Below are 8,864 nucleotides of genomic sequence, written 5' to 3' on the forward strand. Positions count from 1 at the left end.
TGCGACCGTGGTTCTGTCTCTTCTCTGTATTAAGGATAATTTGGATCCTTTGAAATGGCTTCCAATTCTGAGCAGCCTAAGCTGGAAGACACTATTGAGCAGCCTGAAATGGAAGACGCTTTTGAGCAGCCTGAACCTTCTTCAAGGCCCAGGCAAAATGGGAAATTTTTAATGGAGATCCCTAAATTGTTGCAGGAATGGTGTCTGTCCATTCTAAACATCTTGGTACAGATCTGTCTCATTCCATTCCGCAGGTTTATGCGAGCTATTGAACTCAGCCGGCAAACGCTACATGAGGCTGATCGCCAAAACATATTTGACCAGTTCCCACCATTCTCTAAGTCTGCATCCACGGAGCTCTGGCAAATTTTCATTAACCATCGCGGAAGCGATACGAAATACACATTCGCCAAAAAAATTAAGGAAACCCTTGATAGCAAGGGATTTCGCGCTTTCCTCGATGTAGGTGCAATTCGGCCTGGCGATGTGATATAGAGAGAAATACAAGCAGCAATGAACAGTGCCTCTCTTCACATTGCCATTTTCTCTCCCAACTATGCCCAATCCTCATGGTGTCTGGATGAGCTTACTTACATGCTCAAAATCAGAGCCCCTGCTACAATCATTCCCATTTTCTATCATGTTGATCCCTCTGATCTCAGATATATTGATCAAGGAAAAGGAATATATGCCGATGCGTTCTCACAACATGCAAAGAAAGGTAGATACACCAAGGAAAGGTTCGATCAGTGGAAAGCGGCAATACACAAAATTTCATCCCTTTCCGGCTTACAGGTTAACAATAATAAGTATGTATTGTTTCTTTTTCTCCTCGATAGTCAAGTTCTGTATTCCATATATGTTGAGAAAAGTGATGCATGAGGAACAGATAATTTTTTGTATTCTATATATTCTTTAATATTTATCTGCTCATGCAAGAGGAACTGAAAAAATTGTATCAGTTTGCATTGTTTATGATAGAGTGAATATCTGCGTAGAAGGAGTTTGTAGCATTGGAGAACATGCAATATATTCGTTTTAAATGATTGTAATGTAATTTTAATTAGTGCGTGGAAATAATTGTTGTTTTGTGTGCTGTATTATACTCTCTATTCTTTACCTGTTTTCAGATTCTACAATATATAGGTTCTACTTAATTCGTGTTGTGTATTTTGTTTTGATTTTTATTTTTCGCCCATAATGTTTAGGGACGAGGCCGAAGTTTGGAAGAACATTGTGAATAGAGCATTGGGATTAACGAAAATAGATCCCATACATGTAGCCGAATATCCACTTGGTTTGGATGAACTAGTACAAGGCTTCGTCGAATCAATCACAAGTGAAGAAGACAGTGAAAAACTCACGGGGATCGTGGGCATGGGTGGCATTGGGAAATCCACTTTGGCCAAAGAGCTCTTCAACAGAAACTTTCACTCATTTCAGAAATGCGGTTTTGTTCCCGACGTGCGGGATGCGGCATCCAGAAATGCTCTGCCTGAGAAGCAGCAAAAGCTTCTTACAGACCTTGGCGTTGAAAATTAGTCATTAGACCGTGTCGACGAAGGCAAAGTGGTACTCACAAATCGTTTGAGCTCTGTTCGGGCCCTCATTGTTTTGGATGACCTGGATCAGATCGATCAGTTGTATGCTCTTTTGCCAAATAAACTCAACCTCGGATCCCAAAGTATGGTAATTGTGACATCCCGGAAAAGGGATGTTCTTAAATCGATGGGTATCTCAAACATTTACGAAGTGCCAACACTTGAGAGCTCAGTAGCGAAGAATTTATTCTGCAGGCATGCTTTCCAGAAGTCTTCTCCACCCACCAGATTTGACACTCTGGTTTACAAATTCGTCCAGGTTTGCGATGGTCTGCCTTTATCTCTGAAGGTATTAGGGGGACAGCTACATGGTGAGGATTCCATTGCTTCTTGGATGCGAATTGTTTTGTCATCGGTGAATGCAAAAGCACAGCTATAGCACTGTGGGATGGATCGGGTTGGAGTGGCCTGCATGGTTTACAAACACTTGTAAATAAGTGTCTTGTGGAGCTGGTTTCCGAGAAACATAACACCTTCAATGAGAAGAAGATACGGATGCACGATCATCTGAGGGACATGGGAAGAGAGATGGCAAGTGAGCACTCATCATATCGGCTTTGGCGTCCAGAGCACATTGATAATATACTGCATTTCCAGGTAAATGTATTACTGGCTCCCCTTTAATTATTTCTTAGTGAAATCATAAAAATAATAGTTTGTTGTTTTGTCTGCCTCTGCTCTCGGCAGGGTTGACTAAAATACAAATTAGAGGGATACAACCTCCACTTACTTTTGTGGCCTTCAAAGAGTACGCTCATCAGCTAATGCAAACCCCAAGAAAACTAAATATACCTCATGTGCAAAGCAATGAGTTCACGGAAGAGTTTGCATATTTATCAGAGCATCTTGTTTGGCGTCGCTGGCATACCCATGCATATTTGTCTTGGCTTCCATTAAGACATTTAAGTGTTTTAGAGCTTGATGATGCTAATGACTTGGAGGAGTTGTGGCAGGTCAATGTGGACGTAAGTAGTTTGAATCCGTGGTTTTTATGTAATAGCTTTTTGATAGTTTATATTTTTCTCAATTGAATTCAATAGAATAATGAACTGAATTGAGTATAATGATGTTTGTGTGCAGCCTCCTCTGCAATTGAGAATGTTTATCATACGTTTCTCTTTCAAATTGCAACGGCTTCCAACCTCAATAGGACGTCTTCAAAATCTTAAAATGCTTTCTCTTTGTTTTAGTGGTAGCAGTTTGCCAGAAGAGTTCTGTGGCCTGCATTCGCTGAAGTATTTATATTTATACTATCCAAAGTTATCTTCACTGCCAGCTGGTTTTGGCAATTTAAAAGATTTGAAGTATTTAATGTTGTCTTGCCCATAGTTGAGCACTTTGCCAGATTCTTTCCAGCAGCTGATAAAGATGAAACATCTGCGATTATCCAGATGTGAAACGCTCTCCTCACTGCCTAATCGCTCTGGGAATTTAGTAAGATTGAAGTATTTAAGTCTAACGTTTTGCGAGCAGTTGAGCACTTTACTAGATTCTTTCAAGCAGTTGACACACTTGGAAGATCTAGAGATTCCATTCTCCTCAACTACTAATGGTTTTTCCTCGCTACCTATTGGTTTTGGTAATTTAAATAGATTGAAGCGCATAAGTCTAATTTGGTGCAGCCAGTTGAGCATGTTGCCGGACTCTTTCGGGCAGCTGATACACCTGGGATATTTGGATTTATTAAGTTGTGAAATGTTATCCTCACTGCCTGAGGGTTTTGACAATTTAAACAGATTGAAGCCCATAAATCTGGGACTGTGCAAGCAGTTGAGAACTTTGCCAGATTCATTCAAGAGGCTGATACACCTGGAGCATCTAAATTTACAAGGTTGTGCCAAGCTTAAACTAAACTTAGATGTATTTGAAGGCATCAGAAAGGTCAAGTACTTGGGATTCAGCGGTTGTGAAGAATTAGAAGATTTGCCTAATCAAATTGAGAATCAGGCATCGTTGACAAAATTAGATCTAATAGGTTGCATTAAGTTGAGAAGCTCACCAAGTAACATTGGTCAACTGGTCAACTTATCGTCGCTCAAAATTGAGAGCCGAGTGATGAAAGGCTTGCAAACTTCTCTTGTTCGCTTTGCCTCATTGAAAAAGATTGAAATTGTAAGTTCTGAAGGTACAATGGAATTTGGTGCTGAGGATGAAGACTGCAAACCAGTCTCCGTGCTATCAATTTCCAGTGACTGTTGGCCCAACCTCCAAAATTTGGAGGTCGGGGACTATAGCATCGTTCAAAAAGACAAGTTTCCTAAAAATCACCATTTAATCGAGATAGAGAGACTACCAGTGACCCTACAAACGCTGTCAATATACCATTGCGAAGTGCTGAAGAACATCAGCTATCTTAGTGGAATCGTACACCTTGAGAAGCTGCTAATACAATATTGTCCGCAGTTTGAAGAGCTGTCAAGCTTTGCTGATTTGGCTTCGCTGAAATACTTTAGACTGATAGAATGCCCCAAAGTTAAGAAAATAGAAGGCCTGCAACATTGCAAGTCATTGAAGCATCTATGTCTTCGACAGACCCGCTAGAAGGAGTCCATTATACAAAGTTTGGAGAAAGTGGAAGGATTGGAAGCAGCGGAGTTCGTATGTGACACCATATCAGCTCTCAAGTCTTGTATTCAATCTATAAATATCAAGGTAATGAAAAATTTCACAAATTCAGAGTTTTCTGAATTTATATAAATGTTCGTGTTAATTACTTGCAAAAATTACTATTTGCAGGGAAGGCCAGGAGAAATATTTATACAAGGTAGCGTTAGTTGTGTCGTGGAGCCCATTCTGAACTCTTCGAAGTTTCCTTATCTTACGGTCAGAAAGGCCAAGCCGCTGGGCTATGTACGTGAGACTAATTATTTCTGCTATAGGAAGGGAAAGGAGCTAGACGGGGAGGAGAGGAAAGTGCTACAAATATACTTGCACCTCGAAAATGGTGGAGATATAGTGGTCGTGACACCCGAAGGAATCAGGATAGAGAAGGAGGTGCTAGTTGAGGGAAGCAGAAAAAGAGTCATGGACGCTTTTAAGAAATTATTAGCACTTCTGGAATAGTTTACTCTGTCTAATGTGCTGATCGGTCAGGCTTCAGGCTAATAATGTACAGGGTAAGCCTCAATTGGAATTAGCGAGAAGGGTAGTTAGGGTAGATTAATTGGAGTTTCTTTTAAAATAATTTTGTGATAGATTGAACAATATATATATATATATATATATATATATATATATATATATATATATATATATAACGTTTTATAGTGAGAGATGGATGTTTTTAATGCTTTATTAAGCACACAATTATTTACTTTATTGAAATTTGAATTACTTTATTAACTTATATTATACTTTCATGATTTTGATTGTAGACTTTTTTTTCAGATTTTATTTTTCTTATCTATTTGGATGCTTCTTATATTTTTTTCTAGTAGTTTTTCTTCACAGGAGATACAATGCATTGAAGTTCTTGCCTGAAGTTAGATGAAGAAAAGTAGAGATATATCGTAACCAAGTATAATAGGTCTTGAGTTTGAGAAAATAGAGTAGACCAATAGCAAGGAAAATATAGGACCTGAGATGGAGAAAATAGAGCAGGTCAATAGCAAGGAAAATATATATCCCAAGAAATGAAGCGAGACAAAAATCCAACTATAGCTTTGTGAAAGTATGGAAGGATTTTTATTAGTAAGATCTTGTCTAGGTATAAATAGCATTGGGTATAAAGTCCTAAATAAATTTTGGAACGTTGGTCCTTCATCTAAGAAAAATAGAATATGTAGGAGGCCACTAGTTGAGTGGTTAACTTAGATTTTCAATTCAATCCTCAACTACCTTAGGCTTTTCGACAAATATTATGGACCCTTTATGAGATGGGAGTCATACAACTTTCTATTATAAGTGCTCATCTTTGTGAGAATACAATTTACATAGAATTAATTGTACAAAACCATAACTTGTGATAAATAGGAAATACTTCACAATGGACAACTAGTGATGCAATTATCTAGAAATGGAATATGAATAGTAAACTTCCACACTACTTGGTATTGTGTATCCAAAACAAGAGATCTTGTTTCGTCATATTATGTTTCCATTGTAGTCTACACAGGGTCAATTAAAATTAGTTAATATTGATTGAAATTAAGAATAAATCTAAATCATATCCATTTAATTGAGCCCAATCTAAATAAATCATTTTCAAGTTATAGTCTCTGCACCAAGGCCTAGTTTTACTATCATAAATGAGAAACAAAACTTGTGACATTGCCTAGTGCATCCAATATCTTTCCCAAGACAATTTCAAATTACACAAAATTAATTTATCAAGTTGTAACCATATACGAATATAGTTTCATAATATCTAATCCATTAATTATTTCAACGTATAAATCATTATGAGAGAACAAATCATTGTCTGCAAACTCCATTGGAGGTATACAAAAACTTCTTTTTGCTAAACTGTCCACAGCTTTCCCAAATTTGCATACAATTGACTCAAATGAAAAGGGAATAAAAGTGGATTCACATATCTTTCCAATGAATCCATTTAGGTTCTCAAACTTATCCAAATGCTTCCATACCAAACCCTTCAATATGATGGGATTCTCAAATCTACAAACAACCACTTTCAACAAAATGCTCATAACTTATTCATTTGTCCACATAATCATTCCAGAAAAAAAACTCAAATGAAGCTTATTCATCTTAATTTAAACAATACACACTTTGTATGATATTTCTAGGCTGTAGTGGTCCATACACAACCTAGACTCAACATAAATATAGTTAACACCAATCAAAACAACACATTTTGAAGATGTTGATTGATTCAAAATGATCTTCCTCTTTCCATTCATTGTTTGGAACACACATACAATGATTTTATACTAGTTGGGGTGCTTTATAACTTCCCAATCACCCTTTGAACCAATAACCCTACTCTTTACAACATAATTGCACTTTTTAATATGTTTTATGCATTTCGTGCAATTTTGCATTACAATTTTTTTATGGCAATGTGACAAATTTGAAATTTTAATTCCACACTTAATAAATATTTCCATGGACATTCAATTACCCAAAAATAAATTTTAATAGCTATTTTACATCCATTATACCATTTATTAGTCATTCTTTCATATTCTAACCTTCTTGACCAAATTAGGACCTTAACAAGACAATATTAACAATGTCATACAAATGGCTTCACATAGCCTTACCTATAATTCAAATAGACTCCTAATACATTGAAAACACTATAAAATTCATAATACAAATTCTATCCTCTTGTAACCCCCTAGTATTCCTTTCTACTTAGGTGATCCTACACCAAATAAATTACAATTGAAATAAATATATCTAGGAGTTGGCCTATGACGTAAAAATTTTTTTTTTCCTTTTGAAGATCAAGTAAATAATTTTCCTTACACTCAACAACAAAAAAAATCATATCTATGTCTTGTTGGAAATGTAAAATAGGCTAGGTGACTGAGAGTGGGGGTGAATCCCAACATTAGGTGACAGAGGCAAACATTAGTTACATAGCATTCCCAAAATTTTATTGTTCTGTGGGAATCATGTAATATAAATTTTTTTATTAAATTGAAATTTTTAGTTTTTAAATTGATTGGCTACCACTATTTTTCCATTGTCTTCAATTTTTCTTTATTCAAATATCTGTTCCAATATTTTGACAAAAATGTTGGGGAATTCATAGGCACTTTGTGGTTGCAGGGAACCAAAGTTACATTTTTTGAAGGTCTAACTACTTGATGTTACCCTGACTTGGCATTTGTAGTTCACCATTTCCTTTCATGCCAAGTAGCAGAAGAAACTTTTCTATGCTATGTATGAATGTAATTGTCGACTTTTGCCCATTGTAATTTTGATATTATTTGTTAGTGGCATATCCATGGGTAAAAGTACAAAGCTGTGTCATCTTTTAGGCTGACTAATCAGAACAACTGAATTTCAGTATTTCTATCTAAAAATTAATTTTTTTCAAAGATATGATATAGAGAAATTTATTCTAGCTAATTTATACATTGTATCACACTTTTCCAATTGGAAATGTTTATTAACTTCATGTTTTATACTAGTTTGTATCCAATTACTAAAGAAATATAATTATTTCTGAAAACTGACATTTCAATAACTCTTACTATTTTTTATGATATATTTTTAATAACTTATAAACACCATTTAATAGAGACCAAAGTCGAGAATGTTCTCATATATAGTTTATCATGTTTTAATTAGATATCATATGTTATAATGTAAAAATAGTACAAGCACGTATTTTAACACTCAAAAAGATGACAATTTTGAGAAAGAAAAAAATAGTAAACCATATCATAAAAATTTCAAACTCATATGACATTCTAGAAGAGAGAGTCCTCTTCTAGAATGTATAATTTTTATTCTGGTTAGAATAGACTATTTTTGAAAAATGTGGTGGGAGATAAAAACTATCAATTTTAGGTGAGTTGAACTTTGATTGATTATAACAGTGAAAATTTAAGTCTAAAGACAATTTTTTTTGTTGAATGTTCTAGATATATATGCTATCTATAACATAGTCTAAGATCAAAGAGAAATAAATTTATTTCCATATAGTTTTGTGGTGGGAACTAGACCCCTAATTTTCAACATTTTTTAGCAACTAAAACATTATCTATAAAAATTATGGAAATATATCAATTCTTAATCCAAATAATTGTTAAAAATCATAATGCTAAACTTGATCAATTTCTACACATTTCATTAGTTTACCTCATTTTCAAATTCTAAATAATAATACCAATTTTATATCATTTAAGGTGAACAGTTATACTTTTGTTAGCCTTTTCCTTCACAAAAGGGTGACACAAGTTTGTGCTTTAACCCCCTTCAATTTATTATCATGTATCATGACCTAAGATTCCTAGAACTTATAAAATCAAAAAAGTGATTGTAGCAACATCTACCTAAATCAGCGCAATGAAAATGATTTGTGTGCTACCCCACCATGTGCATCTTAATTAATGCATGGGTCTAACTCCGATAGATCATTTTCACTCCTTGGTGTTTATCCCATGTTCCCATGCAACTTATTATGATAAATTTCTATTTATATTTAAGTAGCCATCATGTTCCCATGTAATTCTTAAATTGAGATGAAAGGATAGTTTGGAATATTTTCTTATTATTGTGGAGCAACAACAACTAATAATTTCAAAATAATCTTTGAAAAAAGTGCAACTATTTAAATTTGAAAAA

The 8,864-nt window shown here is 34.9% G+C and overlaps 1 pseudogene; it reads left to right on the forward strand.

The window, feature by feature from the left end:
- Positions 1-180: 180 nt before the first annotated feature.
- On the forward strand, positions 181-4,664 carry LOC149545845 (disease resistance protein Roq1-like; annotated as a pseudogene).
- The last annotated feature ends 4,200 nt before the right edge of the window (positions 4,665-8,864 follow it).

The sequence above is a fragment of the Cupressus sempervirens genome, chromosome 7 (assembly GCF_028749045.1).
Source record: "Cupressus sempervirens isolate cs-2001-9-10 chromosome 7, ASM2874904v1, whole genome shotgun sequence".
Lineage (NCBI taxonomy): Eukaryota > Viridiplantae > Streptophyta > Pinopsida > Cupressales > Cupressaceae > Cupressus > Cupressus sempervirens.